Here is a 23,046-nt window from a genome sequence, read left to right as displayed (position 1 = left end):
TCATTAAACTGCTGTTGTGGTTCTGTTCCGACCAGAGCACTTCTCTCACTAAAGTGGCTACACACCAGTTGGATTCTAAGGAAGGGAAAGAAGACTGGAAGAAAGGAATGAGGGAAGAGAGGCTGGGGGAAACAGGCAGATGGAAACACAAACTGAAAGAATGATTGAAACTAAGGACTAAGACAGAAAAACAGAAGGAAAGAAGGACAAAAACACAAAAAGAAAGAACAGTAAGCACGTCCTCCTCCGAGAGACAGACAGCTGGTTCTGCATCTGTCATCTCTCTCTGGAACTCAGGAAATACCTCCAGAGGAGAGGGAAGTCTGGTGTCCCAGTGCCCTCTTCCTACCCTTTCACTCCCCAGCCTTGCTCACCTCTCATACACAGGAAATTCCTATGCACATGTTTCCTTATGCCACAGGAATGAGCTACAGGCCACAGTTTCCATTGCAAAGAAGATAGGAAAAAATATTTTTAAAAAACAGTAATTTATAATAAGGGTCAATTACTTCTCTAAGTGGTAAAACTATTCTATATAACCTGTTTCCAAAACATAAACCAAGCATGCAGCACAAACTCCACAAACAATAATTACTCACAAGGGTAACTATGGTTAGCAACTGTGATAAACAGCAGCAGTTAAAAGTGCTACAGGCATCTCCAAGCAGAGTAAAAATGGGTAAGAAAGAAATATGAAGTACTGCTAGTAATACTACCCATAATGTAGGCATTGATTAGTAATTCAAAGAATTCAAGATCCCAGATCATCTAAAATATTGAGTAATCTCAAGCTCTTTGATCATTATTTCTGTTCATTCCACCTCCACAACTTCAGGTTGGAAGCTACTCATCTCTAACACTGTAATAATACTCTGTGAGTCAACCTGTCTTCAGATTTCCTCATTTTAATCTATCTTAACTAGTGTCATAATAATGTTCCTAAAAAATGTTCTCAATTTGTGATTGTTCAAAATTCTTCCATAGCTACACACTGCCTACCAAATTTTTCAATGTGACATTTGACAAAATATTCCCAAGGTACCTTTCTAGGACTATTGCCCTGTTATTCCACCATCATGTATACTTATCTTTCCCACCAAGATGATAGCTCCCTTGACTTGGTCACAGAAGCCTTTTGAAGAACATATTCTCCCATTCCCTTGGTTTAATTCAAATAATCCTCTACCCACCAAGTAGTCCCGGGTCATTCCAGCCAGCTAAGTCTTTTACACTTTGACTCAGCCAAGCCCTTTTGAAAAAAAATAAAAAGGATCTATGCTCACAGCCTCTGCAAACTTGAGCTCCTGATTAAGTAAAAGTGTTGAATTTCCCGGCCACTGTAATCCTACAAGACAAATAACACGGTTCAGGAAATACTCATCAAATTAATAAATGAATGAATAAATGAATGAAAGTATAGGGTGCCCAGGATTACCTGCCTTATTCTCCCTTCTATTAAAAGTATAGCAAAGGTAAGGGTAGTGTCTTGTCCTTGTCAGAGTTCAGGCAAATCCTACAAAGTGCCTTCCATATAGAAAGTATCCTCCAAATTCTCATTTGAATTAAATATTATATTTTAATATTTCAGAAAACAAGAGTGTCATGGTTTGGATGTGTAGTATCCCCCAAAAGCTGACGTGTGAGACAATGTAAGAAGGTTTGGAGGAGAAATGATTGGCCTACAGCCTTAACTTAATCAGTGAATTAATCCCTGATGGGATTAACTGGGTGGTGACTGGAGGCAGGTAGGGTGTGACTGGAAGAAGTGATTCATTGGGGGGTGACTATGGGGTATATATTTTGTATCTGGAGAGTGGAGTCTCTTTCTGCTCACTGATCATCATATGAGCTGCCGCTCTTAGCCATACACACAAGCACTGCGTCTGTAAGGCCCTACTGGAAGGTGGGCTGCACAGTTACTCTGACACAGTGATTCAATCAGAGCATTTATAGAGTCTCTTGTTTCCTCAGTCCAGCTATTATGCCGTCTTACTGTGCCTACTCTTAATGAAGCGTATCTCTCTGTCCACTGCATCATCTGTCTCAGAATTCAGTCTTATTTAAACACAGGGCCACCTGCTTGTTACTCCTCTGTAAGAAAACACCCTTTTTTGCAAAAACATCCTGATCTCATTAGAACCACTGAGCCCTTCTGTTAAAATCATACACCTGAAGGGATTAAATATCAGCATATTTTGTCACTTTAAATCCACTTAAAGTAACTACTGAACCTTTATTTCGAAACTGAGGAACAGAAGTTAAAGGGGAAAATTACATGCTCAGCCTATCCACCTACTGTTAGTCTAAGGTATAATTATTGTTATTAGGGATTTGTAACCAAGTAAATGGCTTTTAATTAACAGAATCCAAAAGAAGCTGACTGAAAAGGAAGAAATTACTATTTAACAGGAAAATAAAGAATATTATTTTTCACAGCAAATAAAATTCATGTATATAAATGTAATATATATTATATATTTATATAACTTATTATTTTTTCTTATATTTCAAAATAAAGTACAAACATAAATGAAAGTTGACCACAGTGATTTCAAATATCATTTTGCTTCTGTATGGTTGTATGGTCACCACAGGGGCTACGCATGAGATATCATTATTATAGACAAAGAAATCCTGCTTCTTCAGGATTTGATGGCCTCAGGATTTGCTCACCCACAGAGCTTGATGAGAAATGGCAAACCCCATTTCTTCAGCAGAAAGACCTAAACTTAAAGAGTTAAATTCTCTTTAAACAGAAAATTCAGAAAACTCTCACAAAAGCAGATATGGAGGATCCGATGATTATCAAATATTCCTAAATTTTTCACATTTGGGAACAAAATATTGCTTTTTCCTGGCACCAAGTCTGCAAATTATTTTTAAAGAACATTTCAACTCTTTTGTAATGAGGTTTTTAAAGTACAGCCTGATTTTAAAAATATCGTGTTCATAAATGGACTAAATCCTCATGTGTAAATGATAACAGGGTTGAGGTGATTCATGAGCTTTCTCCCAAACTCATGTTTTTAACATATATGCTTTTCACAAAGAATTTTCCTCCCTTAAAGAAGCAGCTTTCTGCTGCCTTTCCACAATCATTTGAGATATATAAGAAATAGAGGTTTTATGTGTCTCATGAGAACATGTAGGCAAACAATTAAAACCAAAATCAGCAAATAAAAACTGCTTGAAAGTCACATACTCTAGGTGCATATAACCTTCTTCCTTCATACAAAGACTCATAAAATCCCAACTCACCTAAAATATGTCAATGATATTCAAAATACCTTACCCATTGACTTTCCATATAGCCATTCTTCTCTTCTTAACAATAAAAATAATTTGTTATATTTGGAATTTTAAAATTGATACATTACAATCCTGGTTTAAAAATCTTTTAAATATATTTTGAAATGAAATATTTGCTCCAGGAAACTTTAAAGAAATGTACAAAGGATCAAGCACATACAACATATACAACCAAATGAGATAGGAGCATTCTGCAAACAAAGATTGAAGACCTACAGCAAATTTTCAGAAAAGAAACAGGGCTTCTCCACAATGGATCCAGGAAGGAAGGTTCCACATTGGTATTTGAGTTTTGCTCCAGGAATGAGAAAGGCCCAGAGCCAAAAACGCAAACAAAACCCCTGCAGCCTATTTTAATAGAAAAGAAGGTTACCAAGGTTTAGAAATCAAAGAGACTTCAGAGACTTATAAATTCAAGCCCTTTTTTGAAGTCTGATAAAACCAATACACAATCATTGTATCTAGGTAGGGGTCAAGACTTTTCAAGCAGAGACCTCCAGACCAAGGAGGGAAGAGGAATCTCCTTTTCCCTAGGGTCATGCTTATCTACAAACGAGATATGTTGCCTCCTTTCCTCCAGCAGAACCAAGAAGATGTTTTTTTTAATTCCAAATCACTGGAACTTAATTTTTTTCTCTGGGTCATCTCAGGAATAGATTGGATACACACATCTAATAATTTTTGTATTCACAGAGTATCTATTTTCATATAGAGTATTTTACTATCATCATTTGAGGAAATGGAAATATCTTTATATTTATTTGTAAAAGTAGCCACCATTCATCTCAGCTTTTTATAAGACAACCACCCACCTTTCCCCTGAGAGCATTATCATCAATCGGCAGTAGTGTAAGTGTCTGTTATGTAGACTCGGTGTTCGTGTGTGTCAAAACCAAAATGGATTTTCTCCCAGGAAGCATAAACTCTGAGTTATACATAGTCTAGTCCTTTCTTTCTCTCCAACAATAACAAATGATTATTTCAGTATCATTGAGGATCTCAGGTCAAAGAAAGCTGTTCATAAAACTATGAAAAAGTACTCCTGTGATATCACTGTAAATTTAAATAATTCAATCTACTGACTGTTTCCATATTAGCAATATTGAAGTCAAACTAGTTTTGGTTGTGTTTTAATTGACCATATATTTAAGACTAATTGACAGTTTAGCCTGACATATGTAGGTTATCTCTATTTAAACACTACTGTGAGATTTAATGTAATTTTCATGCACTGATAGATTACATTCCTTGCAGTTTCCTAGTTCTTGCTCAGTATCACTTTTTGCTCTGAAAATCTAGATTCAACCCCATGAGTTCTTCAGGCGTGGGGGGAAAAAATCAAAGCAGAAGTTGTATATATTTTATTTAACAAGAACTCTTTATTTTTACCTCAGTTTTTCTACTTCAACTGTAAAGAATGCTGTTGCTTTTTAAGCAAAATAACAAATATATTGCAGATACATAAAGTATATGGCAAAATTTAATAACCTCCATAAAAACAGAATGGAGCATTCACAACCACTGGAATCTATTCAGAAATATCACACATCCTGTCCCCTTCCAGCAAGTGCTCACACACATCTCTGGAGTTGGGCAAAAGCAGCTATGAGTGAGCTCTGTAGTTCAAAGGCATAGGTTGTAGTTCAGAGCATTGCAGTTGAGCACCTGAGTGGCAATCAGAAAGTCTGAATCTGTCTGCCTGAGATTTAGCCTTTATTCCCTCCACAAATGAAACTGTATTCTCTCTCTCATGAATACTGTCATTTCAATAGTATCCTTCATTGTATTCATTTCATTTTTACAAAAAAAAAATTAGCACTGTTTGGTGTCATCTTTTATTCTCATAACCTGATATAGTTAGTAACAGTTTGGGGGCGAAAATGACTCAATTAATTTGATGTGAATTACAGAAAGAAACTGAACTGCTCAAGATTGAAAGCTATCCATACAAAAATACATCTTAGATGTGTTTAATTTATTCAGGTAGCAGATCATGGGAAAATATGTCCAGGAAAACATAATTTACAAAAATGTCATGCAAAGTTAAGGAAATATAACCAGAGTATTGATCTTGAATAAGTCAATTAGGTGAAAGTATATGAGCTTAAGAAGTGATAATCTCATATAAATATATCTCTAGTATATTATATGTCACTAGAAAAGAAATAAGTAAAACTATCATCCTATTAATATACTATTTTATGCTACTAAACCCTACTTGTATAGTATGTACCCATTTATTCAAACCAGCTAGACTTGATCAAAGCATGTAATACCTGTACCATAGTGACCATGGTACTAACATTTTACTCTGTTCATTTTATTTTATACTAAAATAATGTACTACTACTACAGATGTTTTATTGATAAAAATATATTATTCCAAGAGAAATAATATCCAATCTAACTTTATAGTTGTTAGCTTTATCTTATTAGGTAGAGATTCTGATGTAGTGTTATGTGTATAATTTTAAAGTTGTCATACATTCCATTTGTTTAGAAGGTCTTTGGAATATGACTGTATAAGTTTTGTTGCAAAAGATTTTTCTGATTGCATTATTTCTTCTTCCTTATGAAGGCTGTGGAAATACAAACATACTTTCTGAACTTTGATTCAAAAATATTTAGATATGCCTTATAATATTAATTCAAGTTTCAGAGTTTTAATACCAAAATAACAGCCCTATTTTAATAATAATATTGGCATTTCAAGTAACCAGAATACTAAAAACTAGTATTTCTACCTTTGAGCATAAATAAAAAAAAATCTAAAAAATAGTAAGTCAAATTCTCCCTTTTGAATAAATAAAAACTCTGCACATGTGTTTCCAAGTACATAGTTTGTATTAATGAATACATCTGACTATATTTCTCCTCTAGGCAGGGCACAAATGGCTTGTTAGGAGGATAATTTTGGTCACTACTATTGTTTCTACAACTAGCAGCCAAATCTATATCTGAAATATCAAACCCCTTGCTCCAATCTGAATGAAAGTTGAGCTTTTAAATTTTTAAATTGAGAGCCAGGTACAGTAGTGCATACCTGTAATCCCAGCAGCTCAGGAGGCTGAGACAGGAGGATTATGAGTTCAAAGCCAGCCTCAATAAAAGTGAGGCACTAAGCAACTCAGTAAGTCTCTGTCTCTAAATAAAATACAAAATAGGGCTGGGGATGTGGCTCAGTGGTCAATTGCCCCTGAGTTCAATTTCTAGTACCCCCCCACGCAAAAAAAAAAAAAAGGAGAAAAGAAAAAAAATTTAATTCAGTTGCCAACATTTAAAAACTGTTAGATTTCACATTAAAAAGTTTATCTTTTGCATGAAACCCCAAAGTGTGGCTTCTCTTGAAAAGTGGAATATCTGGTACCACTGTGATTACATTCCCATTTATGGCTCTCTTCAGGACCCAGTTGAGAAAGAGCATGTGTTCTCCAGATGGCCAGGTCACACCTAAGATACTTGACTCAGATTAAAGGCTCACTTCTCATTCTAAGCAGGGAAGAATTTTGCTTATTGTTACTACTTTTGTAAGGCCATATTCTTACTCACTCTGCTTTCCAGAAAATAACTTCTATCCTGTTTCTTCATTTTTCCTAGTTTAGTCTGTGTGCGGACACAAGCGTGTGTGTTTGGGGGGTGTTAGTTATTGGGGATTTTCCACTGAGCTACATCTCCAGACCTATTTATTTTTTAGTTTGAGACAGGGTCTCCCTAGATTGCTCAGGGTGACCTTAAACTTGTGATCCTCAGTTTAAGGCCTCAGCCTCCCAAATCACTGGGATTACAGGCATGCACCATTGCACTGGGCCTATTTTAGCTTCTTTAACATTAATCTAATGTCATTTTATATGTGATAGTTTTGGAAACAGCATTAAAATCAGAAGTATAATTTACTTCCTACAAGGGATCTTATATTAAGAAGTAAATCTCACCAGTATGTACCCCATTTTCATTTCCATAATCACAATTTATTTAGTATGTTCTCTAGTGAAACATCCCACAGCTCAGGAAGCAAGATCCAGGGGGTAAGAAAATGATACATTGTGAATGTAAATTACACATATACCCCTGAGTCTCCCAAGTGTATAGGATGGGCAAATACAGGTAGTGTAAGAACTACTTGAGGAATTCATAAAGTATGGTCTGCTTTTACCAAGTCCTCTCTGAGTATCCAAATAAACTATTCAGGGATATTGACCCTGAAGGTAAAAGAAGATGAGGAGAGACTGTGGTATTCAGATTCCCAATGTAACTGGTATTCTACCACCAATGTTGAAGAGTGGAATCTTTAGGAGTGAGATAATGATACAGTTTTCTGTTCCCTTAGATTCTGCAATAACTACTTGCTTGATAGCAAATCTGCCACATTTAAGACATCACATCAAATTCCACATTTTGATATTTAGATACTCTCCTAATTGGTAATATGTAACCATGGGTAGAAAAATATGATTGGTAAAGTCATTTTCAAAAAATGGATTTGATGAAAAATACACAGTTTATTGTAATAATGAATTATATCATCAATTATAATATCGCAACTAAAGCATTAATGGAAGTAAATATGGGGGAGAGTCAGAATTTTATAGAAAATAAAATTTGGAAATTCTTTTAAGAAATTTAATACATTCAGATTTAATATCCTTAATACGGTCTAGAGAGATCACTTGGAATAATGCTAAGTTCAGATTCAGAATGTATGAGTAAAATTTCTTCTTTCATATGAATAATCTCAAAGATTTTAAATATAATTGATCAATAATCTGTTTTATTACCACCATGTCTGCTTCCTAAGCCCTATCAAAAAGTTAATAATTAAGATATTCAATAATTTCCCTTGGTTGAACAAAATCACAAATAAGTCATATTGTATTTGATGGGATTATCACGTTCCAAGCAGAAACTAATGGGGATTTCTCATTTCATATGAGATACAGTGGGGAGGTCATATAGGCCTAAAGATATTTATAACAACTGTTTGTTCTTTTATTTAAAAATAATGATGTCTAAAATTAATAAATGGAAATTCTTTTAAATACCAACCTAAAATGAATAGTTTTCAAAAGTGTACATTCTATAGGTTTATTTAACTTAGAAAAAAGACCCAGGTTTTTATAACCCTAAAAACTCAGCTAATTTTGTTTTTTCCATTTTCAAAGAAAGTCAGCAATGCAAACATCAAACTTTAAAATCCCTCTGGAAATTTTACACTAAAACCAAAAATAACAGTGAAGCAAAGAGAGACTCAAATGGAAGTATTCAAGTATTCTCATATAAGAAAACCATAGTGAATTTATAGAATTAACTTTAATTTTAACCAAATTCACTGCTAAACATATGCACAGAAAATCTTCAATTTAATTTTTTTTTGCAGGTGTGATTCTACATCTGCAATGTCTAGCTTCAGAAAATATATCGTTTGAAATAAACTATTCTAATTAACAGCTTACATTCAGGACTGGTCTACCTCATTCCAAGGATGGAACAGCCATGTAGCTCCTTAGCAGTGAGAATGAGGCTGTAACTGAATTCCTTCCATTAGTATGTTAAAAGTTCTCCGGAGTAATTCTAGGCACATTGTGCAAAATAAAGATCATTGGTCTAAGAACAGGAATCCAAGCTTTTAAGAATCAAGGGGTTTTACTGACTCAGATGAGGAAACTGAAGCATACCATCTTGGTCAAAATGGCAATCAGTGAGATTGAGTCAGAAACTCTTGAATTCTATTATCCTCACTAAAATATGAGTGGAGGATATAGTAAAGATGAGGGAAGTGGGTGGAACAAGAATTGAATTGTTCTCTCAGTAAATGCCATTTTCCAAACAATTTTCTTCTCTTTTCTGAAGGGAAGGAAAATATGGGGGTGGGTGGCGTGATAGGACCAGAGACACAACTGAGCAAAGTGGCCTTTTACCTAAACTCATTTTGATGTGAACTCCTGACTGATTCAAATGCCAGATTAACCTTCCTACATATCATGCTATTGTGCCTAAACTTTTCAACCCAAAAGAGAATAGTAAAATTATATTTGAAAGAAAACAAGTTATCATTAACAAAAAGGCAACAATAACCCCAACTGAGCAAATTTTAGTCTCAAAAACTACATAGATGTCTTTGCCAAGGAATTACTTGCATATGTGAACATGCACATATAAGTCCCAAAACCTGCATAGCTAGAAAATAAGACTGGGTTTGATTACATTGCCATTTGCATGTTTTTCAGTTTCCTGATTTGCATGTCATACCTCATGGATACAGACCATTTGTAGGAAGGGTTAAACCCATGGCCAGATGAGCCACTGTTGCACATTTAACTAAAGGACCATGTACTATTTTAGGTGTAGTTGGGGAAGTTATTTGAAGTTATTCTCCATGATATCACCTCTCTATTGAAAGATACATCCTGAACTGGTATGTTCTTGATTAGAGAAGGGCTTTTTTATCTTTTTTATTTCTGAATCTCTATTTCTACTCTCAAACACTTTCAAATATTAAGAGTTATATAATTTTTATGTGGTAGAAATACCTAGACTTTGTAGTTCTAGTAGGACTTCACCATTTATTGTTTGAAGAAGACAATTTTGTGAAGCTATTATTTGAAGACCCTAAGGTGCAGCAACAAAAAAATCCCTTCAAACAGATCACTGCCATTATCAATAAGGATAGCCCATTCAGTAAGATAACACATTTATAAGAGTATTATATTATATTATATTATATTATATTATATTATATTATATTGAGTTTAGGCTATAGAGTCTAACCAAAAAAAAGAAAGCTATTTAAATAAATTATGCTGCAAGCAAAAATAAGAATATAGTAAAGTAAATATAAATATAAATAAAATATAGTATTTTACTCAGTTTAGTAAAATAAAGGAACCCTAAATGATGCACTGTGCCCAACAATTGGTGTCCTTTGTATTGTTTATTTACTCTCTCATTGTCTGAATCTCCTCTCCATCTTTTCCCATTTTCCCCACACCAGTGTAACATCACTTCTGACAAGTAAGTGATTAGATAGGAGGAAAAGTCAGAATGCTTCTCTAAAACATGAAAACAACCTATTGGCTGCTTGTATCAGTCAATAATTTGTCAATTCAGGGTTATATAAGTCCTAATGGCTTGAGAAAACTAATCATATTTTTGACTAATGATCTAATTCATATAATTGCTATAAGTATTTTTATTTGCATTACATAAAACATTATAGTAAAATGTTTTAAAAGTTCTTATCAGACTCAGGTAGGTAATAAAATAATATTGTATAGATTGTATAGATTTTCTTTGTATACCTAACATCTACCGATATATATACCTAACATGTTACCGATAAACTTATGCTCTTTCTTGTTCCTACCTTTGGCAAACACTGTTGACTGCCTACTTAACAACAATTTCTCACTTCTTACTTGTTAAATGTGCCCTGATTTTTTTTAGGTATTCAAAAGCCTTGTTCTTCACAATAGAGGGTGATATGTTCATTAGTTTGAGCCCTTACCTTGTCTCAATTTGGGGTAATGTTGGGTGAGGATGCTAAAAGAAAGTCACTAAAATAACTAATGAACTATCGAATTAACCAGCCACTTTATGTCATACAAGATAAAATGCTTTTTATGTTTTAGACACATTTTATGATGAGTTTGTTATGCTGCAATACAATATAGGTACACTGAATCATTGCCAAACATAGCCAAAATCATTCCAACAAATATACTGTCCTTTAGATCAAGAAAAAAGTAGATTGTAGATTCTTTCTTACCTTACATAGAAATTGGCAGCATCTAAATAATTTAATAATTGGTATTGGGTATATGTGAGAATGTATGTTAATGTTTTCACAAACAATAAAAAACATAGCCACTTAAAAATCTAGCCACATGTTATTTGGTCTGATTGAAACATATCTTCCAAAGTCTTGAAATACAGCTGTATGTAGTACATAGTCTTTTCAAACGTCTAGGTTATTTTAATATGCAAATGTGAGGATGTCTGTTCCAAACATTGTCTGTAAAATAACACAACAGAGTAACAGAATCTTCACATTTTTCTAATTAAACAGTTGATTTTATAGTGAGACTGTTTTCACCAGTAATTTAAACTAACCTATATCTTAGTGCACAAAAGACTGAACGTATTCTTGTAGTCTCACCCTTTTCTCATCATTTTTGGAATATTATGCACAGGTGTTCTTTGAAGTTTACAAACCATGCCTCCATACTTTTAAAACAACTTCTGGAAAATTTAACAAGCAGGGAGTGTGATCAACCCATGCTCAGGAAGGCAGCCATGTTCATCATATTTACTATATGACATATTAGATTATTTTCTTCTAACACTCCAAAGGCACACACTTTCCAAAAAGGAAATACAGTTCTTTCTATTTGGTTCACATAATCCAGACCTGCAGTGTCAGTGCCTGAAACAAATTACTGTTTATATTAGAAACTTAGTTTAATAAATTAGGTCTGGTCTATGAACTGTCAAAGTCCTTATAGTCTGCAATTCATACAGAACAGACGCCTTCTCCATGACTCTTAACTAGAAGTGGCCAACGTGATTGCTTCCTCCCTGCCATTACTGCATTCTGTAGGTTTAGTTATCTACTGCCCACAGAGAATTAAAAACAATTTAAAAGGGCATCTGGAATAAAGCACTCTAAGGGAAAAAAAGTCTTTCCATATACAATAACTTTCTGTTTAGGTCAGAGAATTATTCAATAATTGGCATTTGTTTAAATAGACCATTCAGGATCAGTTTGGTTTTCTGATCACAGATTGAGTTACAGGACCATTTTTTTTCCACTTACTTTGCAAGTCCTAATTTCCAGCATATTTGTGGCACCACTGTGATTAACAGTGTAGCTAATTTTTGTATAAGATACAAACACATTTTTCGAAAGTGTTATAAATAATTCACTAATTTTTCCACAGATTGTTTATAAATTATGAATTTTAGTTTAGTTGCCCTAGTTTAGAAAATATACCGGTAAAACAGGAGAGCTAAAAGCAGTAATTTTAGCTTACGAATTTATACAATATAAATTTCATGAGAAAGCTGGGTTCTTCCATCTTTCATGCTACTTTCTTCCTGAAGTAACCCATCCTTAAGAGTTGGATCAAGAAATCTCTGCCTGCCACTTAGGCTGTCTTCACCTCTCGCATTGTTTGTACTCAACACAGGGACAGTTGTTGCATAAAAAGTTAATAATGATGCACATATACAAAGATTAAATAATAAGGCCATGGAAATTCACATCAACTCACATCAACACTTATAAATTCAGACATACACTTTTTAACTGCTAGAAAATTTTTTAAGTCTCCACTTCAAAAAGCTGTGTTATAGTATGTTGCTTTTAAGTTGTTTGGTCAGCAAACTCTCAATTCTAGAATTTCTATGCAAGAAATCATTGTATTTGCTTAGATCTTGAGAGCTATACAGAGAAGACCATCAGCGACATTTTGACATTTCTATCCATTAATACAGTGACATTTCAATTCTTGGTATGAAATGAGATGATTCCCTAAAAACAAAAAGCAACAAAAACCTGTCAAGCAAATTTGTTAGATCTTAAAAAGTTAAAGCATCCATAGTAGCTTCAGCAAGTTGGTTTCAAAATAAAGATATTCACCAGTTAGTACAATGACATGCAGGTCAACAGTCACCAATGCCTCTTTACCAACAACACGGTGCTTGGCGAATATGTAATCTTATTTTAAATTTCACTCTTGTTCTTTGATCTTTCAAATGATTATAGTTTTCCTGGAGTGAAAATAACTTAAACTTACTAGACTTTTTAATATCTTTACAGCCAAACTGCTACAATTCTCACTTTGCTAATCTGTAATTCTCACAGAAGAACTGGCAGCGTTACCCGGCCTTTAGCAAGGACCCTGAAGTGAAATCACTTAAAACTTCCTCTATTTTAATTTCAAATGATATATTCTGTATATAAACCACACATATATGCTCTATCAGATACATCGTTGTGTACCTGTGATGTTAACATTTCTTCCCCATTTCATCAGGCTGGGGACATTCGGGCATATAAGAAGTACTAGCTTATTATAGAGCAGGTAGAAAGCCTAAATTTCAGGAGCTCTTTGCATTCTTCCCCCTTCTTTCAAGGCCCAGCCATTTTGAAGGCCCAGGTGAACCATCTAAGGTGCCACAACTGAGTCGGAGGGGCAGGTTTTAGATTTGGACCTGAACCCCATCACCTTAATGGTTTTCAACTGTAGCTGTCCATTATAAGCAACTAGAAAGCTCCATGAAAAGCATTACCAACATTTCAGCCCTCCCTACTTTCTTAGCTCATGTGTTCAGGGCCACTTTTTGGAGATTTTTTTTCCTATCTCCCCAGTGATTCTGGTGTGGCCAAGATTTAGAACCCATGGACCACTGCTCTTTGTGCCACAGATTTACATTTCAAAAGATTAGAATTATATTTCCAGATTTATCCTCATCCTTCCACAGTCTCAGTTTCTCCTCTAAAATCAGTTGACAAATGTATTTGAATATTCAGAGAATAAAGCTGAAATTTGATAAGTAAAAACTTCATTTCCTAAGAACCCAACTGTTCAGGACCCTTAAGGAATTAGATTATGGCTACTGTGCTCCAGTTTAAATAGACATTGACTAATCACAAGAAAATATTAACATTTTTTAAGTACAGGGTGAAAAAATATTTTAATAAAGGATAAACAAGTATTTACTGAAATTCAAAACCTATGACCTCCTAGAAATCTAAGAGTATGATATATAAAATAATCTAAATATAAAAAATTAAACATCTTTTCCAAACTGAATTCACAAAATATATAGACACAAATACCTTTGATATAACAAAATACCACTTTTTTATGTTTTTTTTTAAATTAATGCATTATATCTATACATGATTGTGGGGTTCTTTTTGACATATGCCTAAGTGCATGTAACATAATTTGCTTCACTTCAAACCCCGTACTATCTATCCCCTTCCCTCCATTCCTTACTCCCCGTGCCCTTTCTCTATGATACCATTTTTTTTAACCTAAAATATTTTGCCTCCTCCCAATGGCACTATCACATTTTTAAATATATCCAAGATGCACTATGTCGGTGAGCATTTTAGGAAAGCAAGCACTCTCACACGCCACTAATGACAGTGTAATTTGATTCAACCTTTTAATCTTGGAGGCAAATTGTCAATATGTTTACAGCCTTAAATTGTCCATTTTTTTGGACTCAACAATTTTACTTTTAGGATTTACTTTAAGCAGATGCATTTACTTTAAGAGTGATGCATGAAGATTTGTATGCAAAGATGTTTAATAAAGTATTACTACCAGTACACAAAATATTAGAATCAACCTAAATGTCACTAACAAGAAGAAAAATCAGAGAAAAACTAGTCATATGATAAATATTATCAGCCTGCAAAAGTCAACTCTGAAGAATACTTAATAACAACAGAAAATGGTTATAATAAAATATTAAGAAAGCGATGCAACAGAACAGTATATAATTAATTATATCTTGTATATTTATACAAAGTAAGAGAGAGATACATGGATATACATAGGCACAAAAAATAGATCTGAAATAATGTTATCGATTGTTTATTTGAGAAGAGAAATTATGAGTATTTTTTGTTTTAGTTTTTATTGTTTTTTAATTTAAAAAATCTTTACATTCAACACATATTCTTTTTAAGAACACAAAACATTAGTTATATTTTTTCTAAAAGCCCTGATTTGTCTTATGATAGTGTCAATTTATCCCAACTTACTAAATGTTTAGACCACTATTCATGTTGCTACCTGGGAAGAAGGCACAAAGTTCATGGGAGCTGGTCGACAATCAGGGGCCCCACAGTGAGTTAAACTGAACTTCAGGAGGTCCTAGAGGAAAAGAATAAAGGAGTATTGTATGCTTACAATGAATGAAATCCTGGGCTAGATTTTTTTTATCTGTCATTTTATTTGCTTACCACTGCAGTGCTATGCAGTACTCTTTATGCTCTTTTCCAGAATTTCCATTTCACAGATGAAAACACTGAGACCCTGAGTGGGCTATTCATACAAACCCATGGCTCCAAAACCACGCTCTTTCATACTACCTTCTTATGCTACACACAGTCTCGGAAGACTCATGATGCCTAACTTCAGTCAATAAATTGGAAAGTTTTATATCTGAGGAGCCAAACTGAGATTCAGATCAAAACATAAATTAACCAGAAGTAAGGTGATTTCTATTTTGTAATGGCATTTGGGATCCTGTAAAGAAGAAAAGGAACACCTGTGAGCAGCCATGGGGTCCCAGGGAAGCAGCTTCAAGGGCATGCCCTAAGCAACCACCACCCCCATGGGCAGGGTAAAGCTATGCATGTTAAACCTTCTGAGATCATGGGGGCACAGTCTAAGATGAGTGCAAAGTATTGGCTCTCAAATCACTCGACCCATCTCTAATTCTTAAAATATCTGACATGTGCAATTTTATAAACCAAAAGAACTTTAAAGGAAAATTTACCATTTCTACAATAATTGAAACCAGGGCTAAGAAGTGGCTGATGTTTCTGTACCACCTTGGTTCCAGTTGAACCTAAAGCCACATACAAAGAAAGAATATAATTAGTGCCTAGAACTTAACATCTGCTGTCAGGAAAGACCTTATTAAGTAGATCAGTTTGTAATACCTTTTATGTTTCTTAACATTTCTATCATAGGCCTGGGAATTGTAATAAAAACACTTTCTCTTCGAATTTTTATCTTTTCTTATTGTGTAATACTTTGTACAATCTAAATGTTGGTATGTCAGACTCAAAAGGAGGGTAAATTCAAGCTAAAAATAGTTCAGGTGAACAAATTAAGAGCCCATATTATATTTTAAGCATATTCATTGTATTTATCATTTCACTTTAAAGAGTCCAGTAAATAAAAATTAATTACCTAAAGGTCCTTTTACTAAATTAAATAAAGTCAACAACTACTAATTAAAAGGAATCACGTTCTATTCATGTCACTAACATCCTACTTCACCAATGCAATAGAAAACTTAAAATTCTCTCTTAAGAATGCAAAATATTTTATTTTTCCAAAACTCAGTATTTTCTCATTTTTCACCCTCTCCCTCAAAAGTGATATGAGACAGAGAAATCTTGGGTAATCCAGGAAAGTGGAGAAAGACTCCTTCAATACTGACAATCATTTCTAATTCATCCTTTTAAAGAATAAGTATTTTAATTTGTTAAGGCTCTAATATTATGGAATAAATGGATCCATTTCCAGAATTTCTCACCTGATGCAGAAGGGATCTCAGAGGGAACAGGACATGGCACCACCATGTTTTGATAGGAAAAGTACATGGTGATACCACAGTGAAGTCTAGGAGAAGCAGAAGAAAGGGGCAGTGAGTTTGTGAATGTGTTTTCCTCGTTTAATGTTAGAGCTCAAACTGTAGGAGCTTCACTTAAATATTTTCCATTTTTCTTTCTCTTAGCTTTTTTTCCTTTTTGAAAGTCTTATTTTTTTCTCCTAATTATTTTTACTGATACAAAAAAACATAAAAAGATATTTTGATATATGTATACATTGGATATTGTTTAACTCAGGGGAAACATATCTATCTCCTCAAACATTTATTTGTGGTGAAAACATTCAAAATCCTTTCTTCCAGATTTTTTAAACATACAGTTCATTATCATTAACTCTAGTCACTCTGTTGTGCAGTGACACCCAAACTTCTTGATTCTAAGAATCCATGGTCAACTTCCACCCAGCCCTCCCTACCCACTACTCTCCTCAGCATTCTCTTAACATTCTATATTAGTAGTTAGTTTATTATGGGTTTTATTTAGCATCAGTATCCTACATGTTTTTTTTTTTTGTAGGGATTTCCACCTCCTTTTCTCTTCCACTGCTTTTGGGATTCAAATCAACCAACTTAAGGATATCTGGACATTCTTATGTGATACTCACTATAGTGACATGAAATAGTCTTGCAATGTCTGACAAGAGAAATTCAGAGTGATCTTTGCATATAGGAGAATAGGAAGAATGTATTCTTTCTAGTGTAAGAAAGGGGACATCATTGTACCATCTTTACCTATTTTTGTTTGTTACCAATTTTTTTTTGTTTGTTACCAGTTTTTCAAAATTTTAACCATAAGTCTACATGTATCCATAATGATCAAAAGTACAACATGTCTCTAGTACAAACCTCAAATGAAAATCTATAATCTGGAGACATAGAAAGTGAATCATACTATTTTATTCAATTCTAGTTTGCTATATGCTATAATCATAAATACTTACAAGACAGCTGGTAGGAACTGTCTCCAAATGAGAATTTATACTTTACATTTTAGTAAAATAAGTTATTTTAAAACTGGTCCCACATTTTCTTGAACACCTAGGCAAGTCTCTTGTTTGAATTTTCTTTGGAACACCCTTCTGAAACAACGCTAACTATAAAATATTTTAATGAATTCTACTACTAAACAATTTCTAAATGCAGCATCTAACCATGCTTTTTAGTTTGTATACTTACAATAAAATGAAGAGCCTAGTTTTTATTTAGCCGCCATTTTCTCTTTTCATAAAACATCAAAAATAAATCATTGGCTGTTATCTGGTTTCTTCCTTCTTATATCTGTGAATTCCCTAAATTTCATCTTATTATATATATATATTCAAGCTCAACATCATGCAACATTCCCCGGAAGTTCTCATTCTTCAAGTGTAGATGTGCCATAACTTTGTATAGAAAAGAAAGAACCCAACAAATCCTGTTATTGAAAATATCAGTACACCATACATTCTCACCCTTCTTGTATCTGTTTGAAGCAGCATTTCTATACTTCATTATCATAGTCATTAATACTTAACCATTATTACCTATGCAAAAAAACCCTAGAATTATGTATTTTGGAAAATAATCCTAATTATTTGTCTTAGAGATCACTGGGAAATAGAAAATGTTGTAAAGAAAATTAGATTGAAACTAAAGATATACATGTGAGTCAGGTCATTTATTTAGGCAGGCCCCACATTAGTCTGAAATGTATTTTGGTAGCTTAAAATAAATTATGGCATGCCTGGATTTGCTATGTTCATCCACTGAGAATTCCGGGGGAAAAGATAGGGTTAGGTAGAAGTAAAGGGACAAGTTATCTACATTATTCAAAATAATTCAAAACAAAAATCTTGAGCAGCTTTACAAAAGATATTGTACTATTAAATCATAAGGGTTAAAAACAAAACAAAAAAACAAAAAGAAAAGCTACCATTCCCATTTAGTCTGAAGTCCAAAAATTCATGTTGAAAAGTAATTGTGTGTCAACCCTACAGTGGGGAGACTAAGACAAATCAGACATGGTCTTGGCTTAAAGGATCTCACAGCGAAGAAAAATGAGATGGATGAATGATTCCACTGTAATTGTTCTGAGATATTCTACTTGGGATAAAAGAAGCATATAAACAACAACAATGCATGATTTCAAAAGAAAAGTGGAATGAGAATAATTGAAGAATGAGAAATACTCAAGTAATGAAAACTAATCATGTAAAGAATTAATAAATATCAGCCAAATGAAAACATTCTGCTAAACTTGATATGAGTTATCTCAGTCTAATTCTTACGTCCACCCTACTATTATTTCCAGGTGATGAAACTGAGGCCCAGAAAAATTCAGTAGCTTTCCCAGGGACATTTGGGACAAATTAGGGTATGAATGTATTAATTCTGTCTCCAGAGATGGGGTGTTTAACCACAGCCTCTCAGAGGCATGGAGGTTAGTGGGAAGGAGAGTGCCCGACTAGAAGAGGTCATTGGTAATGACTCTTGAAGGATATAGCATATATTGTTTATTCAGCAAATATTATTGATGGTCAATTGGGCACACTATACTATGCTGGTCACCAGGGATACAAAGGCAAATAAATAACAAAAGTAGGTTAGGTGAGCCACCTTCGTGGATAGGCAGAATTTCAGTGAGATGAAGCAGGGTAGGGATTATGAACAAAAAAGCATTCCCCCATGAAAATATCTATATTTACAAACATGTCAAAACAGAAACAAATGATTAATTCTACATTTAACTGCAGAAAATATATGAACTAGATGTAAATTCTGTGTGAAGGGAGGAGATAGAAGAGGAGGCAGAAGTCTTTGGATTTTGTGGTAGGCAGCCTCTTTAAAATGGCCCCCAATAATCCACACCACCTGACATTCATGTCCTGGTACAACCTTCCCTTGGGGTGGTTGGAACTGTTGGCTTCACTTTTCATGACTAAAATATAGCAGAAAGGTTGTCACTCCTGAGACAAGTTATAAAAAGACTGAGGCTTCCATTTTGAGTTCTCCCTCCAAATATTTCCTTGAAACAGTGTGAGCAGTGAAAGCAGTCGCCAAACAAGAAAGGCCAGTAGAAAGGCTCATGTGGTGAAAGACTGAAATATGCCAACAACCAGGTCAGTAAACCTGAGCGTAGATTCTGCTGCCCCACTCACAGCAAGTCCAAATGACTCCCCAGCCCCACTGACAATTCTCATGAGAGAAATGAATCCCCCAGTTAAACTGTATCCAGATCCCTGACCCCCCAAAACTATGAGGTCACAAATGTTTGTTGTTTTAAATTGTTGCTTTGGAGTAATGTGTGACTCAGCCATAAACAATCAATAAAGCGTCTTTCACACACTTCAGCTTCTCCTTATAATATTCCATTTTGAACCACCCATACATAGATTTTTGTCATAAAAGCCTGTTTCACAAACAACCTTCACCAAGAAAAATAGGAAGCAAGATGGGAGGAAAAAAAGAAAGAAAGAAGATATTGGAAGGGAAGGAGGCAGGAAGGGGAAAAAAGATATGGCAGAGGCACCTCAGCGTATCCCCTATCCTAGAGAGAAACTCTGAACTTAAATGTAAGAGACTATAGTTACAGTCTGCCTGGATGGAAACTGTTTCTGCATTTTCCTGGTATGTACAGTGATCCTGATGTTTACAACACTTCTATTTATTTTTTGTTTATTTCTGCTTGCCTTTTGAATTGGGTGACAGTGTTTGCTGCATCAATTTGAAAGTGTGGTCATTTCCCTTGTTAACATTTATCCACTCAATGTTGCTGCTGCTTCATTAATCATTTGGTTAATATTATCTGTGGCCCAGAAGCTCAGTTAAAGATACACCATTTCTATGGACAATAAACAACATGTAACAACTGATGTAACTCAGTGAGTATGGGTAGGTAAAGTGGGCATTATTTTGTATTTGCTTTCAAACTGCAGAGCAGGCTGAACAATAGACAATAAACAAGTCATTTTGTATGACTTTTGTGGGACTTGAAAAGAATTTTGACTTAATGGAAACTGATGCTTTGTTGGGAGCCCTGCAAAAGCAGCAATAGAAGCCCCACATGGTAAGTGCCCCAACATATCTTCACAAGTGATACCGTCACATTTAACTCGAAAATTAGGTGGTCAAGGTCAACTTGTAGTGTAGAATTAATAGGTGGTATCTCACTAAGACTCTTCACCTCCTGCCTTGATAAAACTTTTCAAGGTTTCTACGATAAAGAGAAGGACTCAAGGACCCGGAGATACCTCAAATATGTAGATGACACTGTCATCTTTTACTTAAGCTAAAGACCTTGAAGCAGTGGCGAAAGAATATAACAGAAGAGCAAAGAATCTGGATCATTATATAAAAGAAGCATATGCAAAATCACATGAGTACATACATTCAAGAGGGAAAGCAGGCTGCAAAAAAAAAAAAAAAAATTAGGCATTGCAAAGGAGTGTTTGTGGAGGCCATATGGCGCACATTGTTACAAACCAGAAAGGTTCAAAAAGCAGAATAGACTCTTGTTAGAGTCTCTGCAAAGCTGAAAATGAATACTTTTCTACATTTAAAGAATTATCTACTAGAAAGAGAAATATGATACTAGCACATGCCCAGTTTGGGCAACTATAGCAAAAGCACACATATTTAACACTGAGACAGAATAAAATTTTTGTAATAAAACAGAAAACACTTTGTGAACAAAAGGAAAACTGGTTTGTAGCAGATCAAGGTCAACACTTAACAGGAAAAAAAAATACCTAGCTTTCCTTGAAGATGTAATATATCAGAGGTGCGCCCCATGCATACCTAGGGTAAATAGCCCTTCCTGGGGGGTCAAAGAGACCTGTCAGGTCCCTTCATGAACTTATTCTTTATAACTTTATGTGGTGAAAATAATCAAAGCACATAAAACAAAGATTCTCCTATATTTTACAATAAAACTGGACCACAGTTAGATTTCTTTACACCTGCCCTTGAATTCAGAGCTCAGACAATAAGAGTACTCTAAGAGGAAGCAGATTCTTTGTTTATATACATGGGGAAAGTTTTGCAGTACCTTAAAAGATCAAGATTTTTCTAGGATCTTTTAAAAAGTGGAAATATTCTCTTAAAGTCAAATGAATGAGCAGATATCGAGAAAATTATCACCAAAATGAGGGTCCTCTTCAGGGTACATTAATCAGTAAAAACTTGCTAAGGTATCCTCTTCTATATGTCAAACATTATGCTGGGGATCAAGATGAATGAAACAGACAAGTTCCCTAGACAAGGTGTCAATTTAGGAAAGTAAAGGGAGAAGGACAAACAAATGATGACAAATTAAATAATTGTGCAAAGAGATGTTAAGTGGATATACTGAACTAGTAGTGTGTAACAAACAGACCCAGACTAATTAAAGGGTCGGGTAAGTGAGTATAAGTGATTGCCTTCTAAGCTAAGATCTCAAAGAGAAAAAAAGATATATTCTAGTGGCAAGGCTGTGTAGTGTGTATTTATGTGTGCATGCACATGTTCACACATAAGCACATTCATCTATAGGGGAGCATGGGACAGATATGAGGAGATAACCAAGTCTAGCACTCTTTGGACAATGGAGTAAAGGAGGGGTGCAAAGCAAGACCAGGGAAGGTAGCCAAGTTAGATCATTTAGGACCTTGTAGGTCAATATAAAGACTTTGAACTTCATTCTGAGTGCAATGGGAAGCTATGAACGATGGCCAGCTAAAAAAATTAATCTTGTCATTACCTGAGAGAAACTATGGGAAGAACAAATATTTGATAAAACTCTAGCAGTTCTCTCGCTCAAATATAAGGTGCTGGAGGATGGGATTTTTATTTAATTCATCTCTTGTGTTTTACATTATGCTTCTTAGGGGAATAAAGTAGAGTTATAACTAATCCTAATGCAATATAAGAGAATGAGTATATGCTCCCAGAAGTCAACATCAAGAAATATCACAGAGGGAAATAGTTCATAGTTTCCTAGAAAGCTCTCCTGGAATAATGGGTATAATGGTCCACAAGTACTTAGAACCTGTGAGTATTATGTCAAAGGAGTTTTGCAAGTGTGATTACCTTAAGGACTTTGTGATAAGAGATGATCCGAGAGCCTCCTAGATTACCTGGACAGGTCCTAAATCATAGCAAACATTAGAAGAGGGAGGCAGGAGAACCACAGGAGGAAGAAGGCAAGGTGACAACAGAAGCAGGAGAAAAAAGTCAGTATGCTTAGGTGCTGCGAGCCAAGGAGGGCAGGCTTCTAGAAACAGGAAAAAGCAAACAGATTCTCTCCAGAGGAACCAGCATGTCACATCTTGATTTTAACACTGTTACATTCACTTCAGACTTCTTCTGACCTCCAGAAATGTAAGAGGATAACTTTGTGCTATCTTAAGTCACTAAATTTGT

The sequence above is a fragment of the Spermophilus citellus genome (assembly GCF_964194105.1).
Source record: "Spermophilus citellus genome assembly, chromosome: 11".
NCBI lineage: Eukaryota > Metazoa > Chordata > Mammalia > Rodentia > Sciuridae > Spermophilus > Spermophilus citellus.
This window is presented reverse-complemented; position numbering follows the sequence as displayed.